We start from the raw sequence: 11,848 nt of genomic DNA on the forward strand, positions 1-11,848 counted from the left end.
CAACGGCAAAGAGAATGACTGGGGTAGGCGGAGCCTAGGAGGGATCATGTGACCAGCTTTGCTGGGCTCTTTGCCATTTCCTATTGGGGAAGAGAATATCCCACAAGTAAGGATGACGCCGTGGACCGGACACACCTATGTTGGAGAAATAACATTTTTTTTTTTTAAATCACATGCTCTATCTGAATCACAAAAGAAACATTTTCGGTTTCATGTCCCTTTAACCTTTAAATGTGTTGAAGGTTTTCCCATCTGGAAATTCGCTTTTGCATTAACACAGTAGTGCGTTTCAGTGGTGTCTAAATGTGGTATGAATCCAATACTGCTCCTAGGGTGGTTTAGCCCTAGAACAAGCACAGTCTTTTTATATTTACACTTTTTGAATCACCAGCTCCTACTGAGCATGTGCAAGAATTCACAGACTATATGTATATGCATTAGTGATTGGCTGATGGCTGTCAAATGGTACAGGGGTTGTGGTAATAGACATAACTTTGAAAATGTACTACTCATTCGAAGTTCAGACTAAGTGATATTGCAAACACAAGATATTGCATTGTCTTGTTATCATGCACCTGTTCATTATGCAAATATACTGTATTTACCGGTAAACACAGTAGATTTGCATAATCAACAAATGGAAGATAACAAGACAATGCAATAGCCCTTAGTCTGACCTTCAAATGAGTAGTAGATTTTTTTCTAACAATTTTAAAAGTTATGTCTATTTCCACTCCCTCTGTACTATGTGACAGCCATCAGCCAATCACAAATGCATACACGTACCATGTGACAGCCATCAGCCAATCACAAATGCATACACATTTATTCTTGCACATGCACAGTAAGAGCTTTTGACTCAAAAAATGTAAATATAAAAAGACTGAACTTTTTTTAATGGAATTAAATTGGAAAGTTTAAAATTGCAAGCTCTATCTGAATAATGAAAGTTTATTTTGACTTGAGTGTCCCTTTAAGCTTTTGTTCATTTCCATAACATGAAAGTAAAAAATATAAGGGACATTGTACTGTAAAAATGACATGCTTGAATTCATAATTTTTTGCACTACTCACTATAGAGTGCTATCGCTACCAAATAAGATTTAACATATAAATGAAGAAAACCCACTTGAGAGAAACCTGCTGGTCCTGAGCAGAAATTAACTGGGGAGCCAGTTGGCAGTTACAGTCACATGACCCTCCAATCAATGGCATCAACAGCTCAAAAACTACAGTGCTTGCGGATCCAAAGCCAAGACTTTACCTACAAGTTTAACCCTCTGAGTTACAATGACAAGTAGTGCACAAATAACATGATCTACCAAATAAGAGCACACCTATTTCTCCATTATAACGTCCCTTTAAATGTATACGATACAGATAAAAGCATACAATTCTTCTAAAAAAAAAAAAATTGGTTTCAAAATGACCTCATGCCCTTTGTATCCTTTGTTGAAACTCTGTTCTGTTACATAAGAACATACTGAAATAGGGACAGGACCAGGAGCGTACACTTTCATATACAATTTTTACAGTGTTAAAGAGACTGTAGCAAAATATGCTGCAATATGCAGATCAACTTCAGTATGCTGTTGTGGAAAGGCACAAAGTATCAAACAAAAAGGATAAAGAGGTATATTTTAAAAGTAAAAAAAAAATAATAATGTGCCAAGGACCATTCTAGTGAATTTGTGTTTTTTTTTTAACATATTGTAATTTTATCACTAAAACGACTCTTTAAAGGGGCAGTCTAGTCAAAATTAAACTTTCATTATCCAGATAGGACATGTAATTTTAATCAACTTTCCAATTTAATTTTATCATCAAATTTGCTTTTTTCTCTTGGTATTCTTAGTTGAAACTAAACCTAGGCAGACTCATATTCTTATTTCTATGCCCTTAAAGGCTGCCTCTTATCACAGGATTTTTAAAGGGACCGTCTACTATAAATTAGATTTTCATTATTCAGATAGGACATGTAATTTTAATCAACTTTCAAATTTACTTTTATCATCAAATTTGCTTTTTTCTCTTGGTATTCTTAGTTTAAACTAAACATAGGTAGGCTCATATGCTAATTTCTAAGCCTTTGGGACAAGTCCAAAAAAAACTTTCATTTTTTAAATAGGGCATGTAATTTTAAACAACTTTCCAATTTACTTTTATCAACAATTTTGCTTTGTTCTCTTGGTATTCTAGTTGAAAGCAAACCTAGGGAGGCACATATGATAATTTCTAAGCCCTTGAAGACCGCCTCTATTTTATTTACTTTTCACAGCAGGGGAGAGCAAGCTCATGTAGGCCATATAGATAGCATTGTGATCACGCCCGTGGCTAGTGGCAGACACTGCACTAATTGGCTAAAATGCAACTATATGCAAAATAACTAAAAGTCATGTGATTAGGGGCGGTCAGAAGATGCTTAGATACAAGTTAGTCACAGAAGTAAAAAGTGTATTAATATAACAGTGTTGGTTTTGCAAAACTGGGGAATGGGTAATAAAGGGATTATCTATCTTTTTAAACAACAAAAATTCTGGTGTTGACTGTCCCTTTAAATCTCTTTTCAACACAAAGAGACAGAAAGTACACGTGGGCCATATAGATAACACTGTGTTCAGGCACAGGGGGTTATTTAAGATTTAGCACAAAACAATGCTAAATGCAAGACAATAGATAATAAACAGTCACAGTCATGTGATCAGGGGCTGGAAGAAGGTTCCTAGATACAAGGTAATCAGAGGTAAAAAGTATATTAATATAACTGTGTTGGTTATGCAAAACTGGGGAATGGGTAATAAAGGGATTATCTATCTTTTAAAACAATAACAATTCTATGGTAGACTATCCCTTTAAATTCCCTTTCAACACAAAGAGACTAAAAGTACATGCGGGCCATATAGATAAATAACAGGCACAGGGGGTTATCACAATGCTAACTGCAAGACAATAGATAATAAACAGTCACAGTCATGTGATCAGGGGGCTGGAAGAAGGTTCTTAGATACAAGGTAATCACAGAGGTAAAAAGTGTATTAATATAACAGTGCTGGTTGTGCAAAACTGGGGAATGGGTAATAAAGGGATTATCTAGCTTTTAAAACAATAACAATTCTATGGTAGACTATCCCTTTAATTCTGGTTTCTACCCCTGAAGTGAGAATGTCTTCTCATTAAAGGGACATGAAACCCAATTTTTTTCTTTCACAATTCAGAGAAAGCATACAATTTTTAACAACTTTCCAATTTATTTCTAACATCTAATTTGTTTCGTTCTCTTCGTATCCACTGTTGAAAAGCATATCTAGATAGGCTCAGGAGCTGCTGATTGGTGGCTGCACATGTATTCCTCATGTGATTGGCTCACCCATGTGCATAGCTGTTTACTATTAAAAGGAGGAAGCAAAATAGATAGTAAATTGTAAAGTTGTTTAAAACCGTATTCTCTATCTAAATCATGAAATAAAATTTGGTTTCATGTCCCTTTAAAATGTCTTTGTCAGACCGTAGACAAAATCTAGTCAAAATTTTACTTTCTTCATTCAGATAGGAGATGCCATTTTAAGCAACTTTCTAATTTACTCCTATTATCACATTTTCTTCGTTCTCTTGCTATCTTTATTTGAATGTAAGCATAGGAGCCGGATCATTTTTGGTTCAGAACCTGGGTAGCGCTTACTGATTGGTGGCTACGTTTAGACAACAACAATCAGAAAGTTCTACCCAGGTGATGAACCAAAAATGGGTCGTCTCCTATGCTTACATTCTTGTTTTGTTTTTTCAAATAAAGATACCAAGAGAACAAAGAAAAATTAAAAAGTTGTTTAAAATTGCACGCTCTATCTGAATCATGAATGTTTACTTTTGACTAGACTATCCCTTTAAAGCAATAATACTAACCCTGAGTAATTGAACACAATAGTATCTAATGTTTATAACTACACAGTTGTCCTGCAAATAATGCTGATGCTGTTGCTTTAAAAAAAAGGTAGGAGTGAGATTACAATGAAAATAAACTAGAAACCTGGCCACAGATGGAGATTTTGAGACTTTAAATTTGAGATAGTGATATCACCTTCTGTAGAAATCTAGAAGTAACAAACTCTTTATTTAAAAAAAAAAAAAAAAAAAAAAACACTGGCAGGAAAAGTCCGTGTCGGGAAATGACTCAATGGCTATTGTCTTCAGCCTATTGTGCAACTCATTACAGTATCTATTGTCCTGAACTCAGCAATGAGTGCGCAGCTATGGGAGGGCAGAGCAGACCAGGTGTGAATACAAAGAGAGAGAACTAGACAAGCAATGAGTAATATGAGATGGAAAGAAAGGTAAAAAAAAAAAAAAGAAGTGGGAGAAAAAGTGTGAAATAGAAAACAAAAAGAGTAAGATTATGAAGGGGGGAGAGCATAGAAACGAAGCAGGACATGAATGAGCCCAACAGAGAGGCTGATAAAATGATAAACTAAAGAAGAGAGAAGTAAATTAAGAGAAATAATTTGGCATAAAGGGAGTTTAAATGGAAAGTAAACACCTTGTAATTACAAGACATTTCTGGTGTGTTGCTATAGAACAACATATCAGTCGAGTCTTAACATTTTCGAAACAATTAGTTTTCAATAGCCAAACTCCACTGACCATTTGCCTTATTTGGAGGAGCTAATCTGGGCTTAAAATCTGCAGACAACAAGGCTAGCTAGCTATGGTCATAACGTTAATATAAAATGTATTGCTTGCCGTTATCAAGGCTAACCCTGCTACATATATATTTTCTAATTGGCTTCAAATGATAAGTCAACATTTCTGAAAATAAAAAAAATAAAAATCTTTCAGAGCTAAATTACACATACTGTACTCTTCATTACGTATAACAAAACATTTTATATGAAAAATCTGTGTTTACTGTCCCTTTAAGAGACAAATGGCTAGAATGTTAGAGTTTGGAGAGAGAGAGAGAGAGAGAGAGAGAGAAAGAGAGAGAGAGAGAGAGAGAGGAAGAGAGAGGAAGAAAGAGGGAGAGAGAGAGAGAGAGAGAGAGGAAGAGGGAGAGAGGAAGAGAGAGAGGGAGAGAGGAAGAGAGAGAGAGAGAGAGAGAGAGAGAGAGAGAGAGAGAGGGGGGAGAGAGAGAGAGAGAGAGGGAGGGAGAGAGAGAGAGAGAGAGAGAGAGAGAGAGAGAGAGAGAGAGAGAGAGAGAGGGGGGGGGGGGGAGAGAGGGGGAGAGAGAGAGGGGGAGAGAGAGAGAGAGGGGGAGAGAGAGAGAGAGAGAGAGAGAGAGAGAGGGGGGGAGAGAGAGAGAGAGGGGGAGAGAGAGAGAGAGAGAAAGAAAGAGAGAGAGAGATGGAATCAAATGAGATTAAAGATGAAGGGATTGAATTAGACGAGAAGAGCAAAAAAAGTCAAAAGCTAAGGCAGAGATAATACAGAGAGCAAATGTAAAATAGTGAAGATAATCAGCATGCAGGATATGCAGAGAAAATAGCAGGGAAACATCAGAGTGCTTGATCTGCAGGACTTGGGTTATCACCTGTCAGTCAGTATTATCTGCATCAACTGACAAAAGCAGCCCGTTACGCTGCTGCTACTTAACCCCTTCCTTTCTGCAGTCTGTCAGCACAAACAGCACTGCTGGCTTAAGTTACTGGGTGTAGGGAAGTCACCCAGAGGAGGTAGGGCAGGGAGAGGCAGCTCAGTAAGGGGGCGCAGGAAGCAGAACAATGAGCGGACAAACTAACAAAGGAAATGTGACAAGAACACAATGGGAGTATTGTAGTGGCCTTCCGCTGCCAGAAACCTGAAGTCACACACACACCTACATTTCATACACAGATATAGTCAGTACTCACACCTATAGTACACATAACAATGACTCAAAAACAAATGCCCGCACCTATATCCCACTCCTACCTGTACACCAAACACACCTATAGCATACACATCAACTGCGTGCCTAATCTTACCCTGTGTATTGCTTTACGCTTTTCTGTCTTCATTTCACCCCACCAACCCCCCTCCTAAACAGGCATGTTCCTGCCCGGCAGGTTGCTGTAGGGACTCGGCCGGGCCTGGCATTGTTAGAGCACAATGCCGGCCCCCACCCCTCACTGCCTGTGCTCAGCCTCACCCACATTCCACACACACAGCCTCCGGTCAAAAGGGAAAGGGGACACCGTATAACACCCCTGATAAGAAGAGATTTTTACAGCCTATCAGATGTGGGAGGGGGGAAATAAAATTAAATCAGAAAAAAAAAAATGGTCTTGGGAAGAAAAAAAAAATTATCTTAAAAAAAAATAAAAAAATATTTCATCACCTGTTTGAATCAGATTTTTTTTCTTCATAGACATAAAAGTAATAATAAAATGGTCCAATGCTTTAGGCAAGCATTTGTGCAATAAACAAATGCTTTATTAACTATTTGTTAACCAATGAAAATGGGTGGAACACAGTTAAATTCCACTAAGTTGGACATGACCTGTAATTGGATGCTACATGCATATGCTGCTTCTGACTACACCACCAGTATATGATTTGACTAAGTTTAAAGGATCACTTAAGTCAAAACTAAAGATTCAGGATTTAGATAAAGCATGCAATATTTTTTTTTAATATACTGTACTTCCATTACTACAACATGCACATTCTTTTTATATTCACAGTTTATAATGACCCAGCTGCTACTGAGCATGTGCAAAAGTGCACAGTATATATGTATATGCATTTTGTGATTGGCTGATGGCTGTCACATGCTACAGGGGAGAGAAAATTGGGATTTGCTAGAAAATATTCTATAGCTCATGTCAAATTCAAAGTGTTATTGCATTGTCTTTTTAAAGGGATACTGAACTCAATTTTTTTCTTTCATGATTCAGATAGAGCATGCAATTTTAATCAACTTTCTAATTTACTCCTATTTTCAAATTTTCTTCATTCTCTTGGTATCATTATTTGAAAAGCAAAAATATACGTTTAGATGCTGGCCCATTTTTTGTGAACAACCTGGGTTGTCCTTGCTGATTGGACAGCACCAATAAATAAGTGCTGTCCAGGGTTCTGAATCAAAAATGGTCTTGCTCCTTACCTTAGATGCCTTCTTTTTCAAATAAAAATAGTAAGAGAACGAAAAAAAATTGATATTAGGAGTAAATTAGAAAGTTGTTTAAAATGACATGCTCTATCTGAATCACGAAAGAAAAAATTTGGGTTCAGTGTCCCTTTAACCCCTTAATGACCGCAGCACTTTTCCATTTTCTGTCCGTTTGGGACCAAGGCTATTTTTACATTTTTGCGGTGTTTGTGTTTAGCTGTAATTTTCCTCTTACTCATTTACTGTACCCACACATATTATATACCGTTTTTCTCGCCATTAAATGGACTTTCAAAAGATACCATTATTTTCATCATATCTTATAATTTACTATAAAAAAATTATAAAATATGAGGAAAAATTGAAAAAAAAAACACTTTTTCTAACTTTGACCCCCAAAATCTGTTACACATCTACAACCACCAAAAAACACCTATGCTAAATAGTTTCTAAATTTTGTCCTGAGTTTAGAAATACCCAATGTTTACATCTTCTTTGCTTTTTTTGTAAGTTATAGGGCCATAAATACAAGTAGCACTTTGCTATTTGCAAACCACTTTTTTTTCAAAATTAGCGCTAGTTACATTAGAACACTAATATCTTTCAGGAATCCCTGAATATCCATTGACATGTAGATATTTTTTTTTAGTAGACAACCCAAAGTATTGATCTAGGCCAATTTTGGTATATTTCATGCCACCATTTCACCGCCAAATGCGATCAAATAAAAAAAATCGTTCACTTTTTCACAATTTTTTTCACAAACTTTAGGTTTCTCACTGAAATTATTTACAAATAGTTTGTGCAATTATGCACAAATGGTTGTAAATTCTTCTCTGTGATCCCCTTTGTTCAGAAATAGCAGACTTATATGGCTTTGGTGTTGCTTTTTGGTAATTAGAATGCCACTAAATGCCACTGCGCACCACACGTGTATTATGCCCAGCAGTGAAGGGGTTAATTAGGGAGCATGTAGGGAGCTTGTAGGGTTAATTTTAGCTTTAGTGTAGTAGACAACCCCAAGTATTGATCTAGGCCCATTTTGGTATATTTCATGCCACCATTTCACCGCCAAATGCGATCAAATTAAAAAAAAACCGTAAAATTTTTCACAATTTTAGGTTTCTCACTGAAATCATTTACAAACAGCTTGTGCAGTTATGGCACAAATGGTTGTAAATGCTTCTCTGGGATCCCCTTTGTTCAGAAATAGCAGACATATATGGCTTTGGCGTTGCTTTTTGGTATTTAGAAGGCCGCTAAATGCCGCTGTGCATCACACGTGTATTATGGCTAGCAGTGAAGGGGTTAATTAGGTAGCTTGTAGGGAGCTTGCAGGGTTAATATTAGATTTAGTGTAGAGCTCAGCCTCCCACCTGAAACATCAGACCCCCTGATCACTCCCAAACAGCTCTCTTCCCTCCCCCACCCCACAATTGTCCCCGCCATCTTAAGTACTGGCAGAAAGTCTGCCAGTACTAAAATAAAAGCTATATATATTTTTTTTAATGATTTTTTTAAGCATATTTACATATGCTGCTGTGTACTATCCCCCTTAGCCCCCAACCTCACTGATCCCCCCCCCCCCCAAACAGCTCTATCCCCTCCCACTCTAACTTAATGGGCGCCATCTTGGGTACTGGCAGCTGTCTGCCAGTACCCAGTTTAGAAGAAAAAATTGTTTGTTTTTTTAATTTGTTGAAAGTTTCTGTAGTGTAGCTTCCCCACACACAAACCAACCTCCCCACACACAAACCAACCCCCCCACCCCTCCATGATCGCTTTTTGTGCTTTTGCACAAACAAGATTAGGCAGGTTTTATGAAAAGATTTTCCGTAGTGTAGCGGTTCCCACCCGCTCCCGCCCCGTGCACGGGCCCGCCGGCCACCCTCCGTGCACCCGTGCGCGCCCCCGACAGTCCCGCCCCCGATCACGCCCCCCGTGACGTCACGCGGCACACCGATGGCCGCCCACCCGCCTCCCAATTCGGCTCCCACCCACCAACGATACCGGCCATCGATGTCCGGTGCAGAGAGGGCCACAGAGTGGCTCTCTCTGCATCGGATGGCCATGTGAGGTTATTGCAGGATGCCTCCATATCGAGGCATCACTGCAATAACCGGAAAGCAGCAGGAAGCGAGCAGGATCGCTTCCAGCTGCTTTCCACACCGAGGACGTGCAGGGTACGTCCTCAGGCGTTAACTGCCTTTTTTTTGAGGACGTACCCTGCACGTCCTCGGTCATTAAGGGGTTAATGTATATTTGTCAATTATTCAATTCTACTGTATTTAGAGGTCTTTTAAATCCATTATACACATACTTGAGTATTTTATTATTGCATTAAAATGTCATGTTAAAACCTGTAATCTGATTTACAGTTAGATTGACAGACAGCTAAATCTGCTTAAAATGCTTTCCAAGACAATACAGGGGCATAGCATGTATTTTGAATGGATATTCCAGGCAAAAACTGAAATGCAATAGATTTATATTAGCAAACATGTTTCTAAAAATTATATCACTGTTATCAGTATGCTTTTTATGTGCTTGTGCATGTGAATTCTATCTAAATATGCTTCACATGCACGTCTGGAGCACGACTGCTTTTATATATACACAATTACACATATAAACACTTCAATACATATGTACACATATATAGACATATATAGAAGTGCATGTAAAAGAATATTTATAAAATATTCATATTTCATAAAGTTTTATACTGTGTATTTGCTTTAAATATTTAACATGCCAATGTTCTGCACATAGCAAAATATGTTATATGTATGTATAAATAGATATTCCTATATATCTCTGTATATATCTATACCTATATATAATCATTTATATATAGGTATAGATATATATGGTACCAAAATACCATCATATATATGAAGAAATATGTATTTATTAATAAATAGAACATATTTTGTTATGTGAAAAAGATAGGAATATGAAATATTCATATTTTCATGTCAGGTTAGCGCACTTAAAGGGCCAAGATAGCCAAATGTTGAAACACTTGAAAGTTTCAAAGCATAGCTGTAAAAAAGCTGACTAGAAAATATCACCTGAACATCTCTATGTAAAAAATAAAGATATTTTACCTCAAAAATTCATTAGTAGCCACATCCCATTGTAAAGGACTTCTAAGCAGAAAATCAGTATGTCTGTCCCGGGACAGCAAAGGGAGTGAGCTTTCGTGCACACTCATCGTATTTCCCTATTCAGTTTAAGGAAGTTTACCATTAAATCTCATGAGAGTTAAGTGAAATCTCATGAGATCACAGTAAAAGAGTTCATGACCTCAGTACTGCTGATGCCGATTGGCTGTTGTTCATTTCTTCATTTTTTTTTTATTTTTTTTTTACCTGCAGCTGAGTACAACTTTTTACACAGAACTTACTCTGCTGAGCTGAGGAAATTGTGAGGTAAAATATCTTCCTTTTTTACATAGAGATGCTCAGGTGATATTTTCCTGTCAGCTTTTTACAGTTATACTGCATCAGTTTCAAGTGATTTAGCATATGAGTATTATGTCCCTTTAAGAATATGCAATCAGTGGGGTGTTTTCCCACTTTCTTTGCTACATTGACTTCTATGGGTGAATACGTAAACGCGTTTGCGATATTCAAAGTGCGGCTTTTTGCCCGCCAATTAGGTTCAGATATATATGAGCTTGTGCACTGATCCAAGTAATCATTGCTTAGCATGAAAATAAAAAAAAGGATATTAGTTGTTTCAACATTGGGGAAAAAAAAAGTTTTAGTGTCCAAAAAAGCAATCGTAACCTAGGTTTCCTTCTCTGCTTAGGCCACTTAGGGACAGTTATGAGTCATTAGCAACCAATCATTTTGTGTTCAAAATTAAATTACAGAAAAGGAGACAATAAATAATGAAAATATACGGCAAAGTTTTTCAAGTACATGTAATTGAATATTTTATATTACAAAGCGGTTTTGTCCCTTTAACGGATCTTCAACCTCTAAGTGGTGGTGCAAATTTTTTTTATCAAATTTAATATTGCTAAAAAATATTAATAGTTTAATGGTAGATTTTAATTTAAATAATGTCCCTTTAAATTAATTTCTATAGGATTTTCTTTAGAAGTTAATTAAAAATCTTAAGTAACAATTAAGCCAAAGTTTATTAAACGGTTTGCTGTCAGTTTAAATTGTTTGTTTAGAAATCATTTATATTATGATCAGTGAAGAATAAAATTAAGTTAAAATTCATAAATCTATTTGTAGAAACTGTGTTCTAAAAACCAAATTTAAAAATCATCCTATTGATGATCAATAAGGTATGAGATCTTTTACCACTATAGTTTTATTGTAAATATCTGAAAAATTATATAAAGATTAAAACATAACACACATTTAATTATGACACTTTCCTTATAGTTTCAGTATTAATTTAAAATTAATTTATATAGGTGATTAATTGGCTCGATGATAATAAAAAAAAGGTGTATTAGTTCATTTTAAAATCATAAATGCCACATACAGAGTAAGGGTACATGAAAATCAAAATTAAACCTTCATGATTCCGTTAAAGGAACATGAAACCCAAAAATTGTATTTCATGACGCAGGCAGAGCATATCATTTCAAACAACTTTCCAATTTACTTCTATTAGCAATTTAGTTTTATTCTCTTTGTGTCTTTAATTGAAGGAGCAAAAATGCACTACTAGCTGAACATATTAGTAAGCCAGTGATAAGAGGTATATTTGTGCAGCCACCAATCAGCAGCTAGTTCCCAG

The 11,848-nt window shown here is 36.5% G+C and overlaps 1 protein-coding gene across 4 annotated transcripts in view; it reads right to left on the reverse strand.

The window, feature by feature from the left end:
• SOX13 (SRY-box transcription factor 13) overlaps window positions 1–11,848 on the reverse strand; it is a 152,598-nt gene that overhangs the window by 81,136 nt on the left and 59,614 nt on the right. Inside the window, exon 1 of one of the 4 annotated variants that reach the window (XM_053706711.1) lies at window positions 5,955–6,127. The exons of the other annotated variants lie outside the window; for them this stretch is intronic. The gene's annotated coding sequence lies outside the window, so the exon portion shown is untranslated. Of the gene's footprint in view, window positions 1–5,954; window positions 6,128–11,848 lie in introns of those variants that run through there. 4 annotated transcript variants of the gene reach the window in all.

Source organism: Bombina bombina, chromosome 3, assembly GCF_027579735.1.
Source record: "Bombina bombina isolate aBomBom1 chromosome 3, aBomBom1.pri, whole genome shotgun sequence".
In the NCBI taxonomy this organism is placed as follows: domain Eukaryota; kingdom Metazoa; phylum Chordata; class Amphibia; order Anura; family Bombinatoridae; genus Bombina; species Bombina bombina.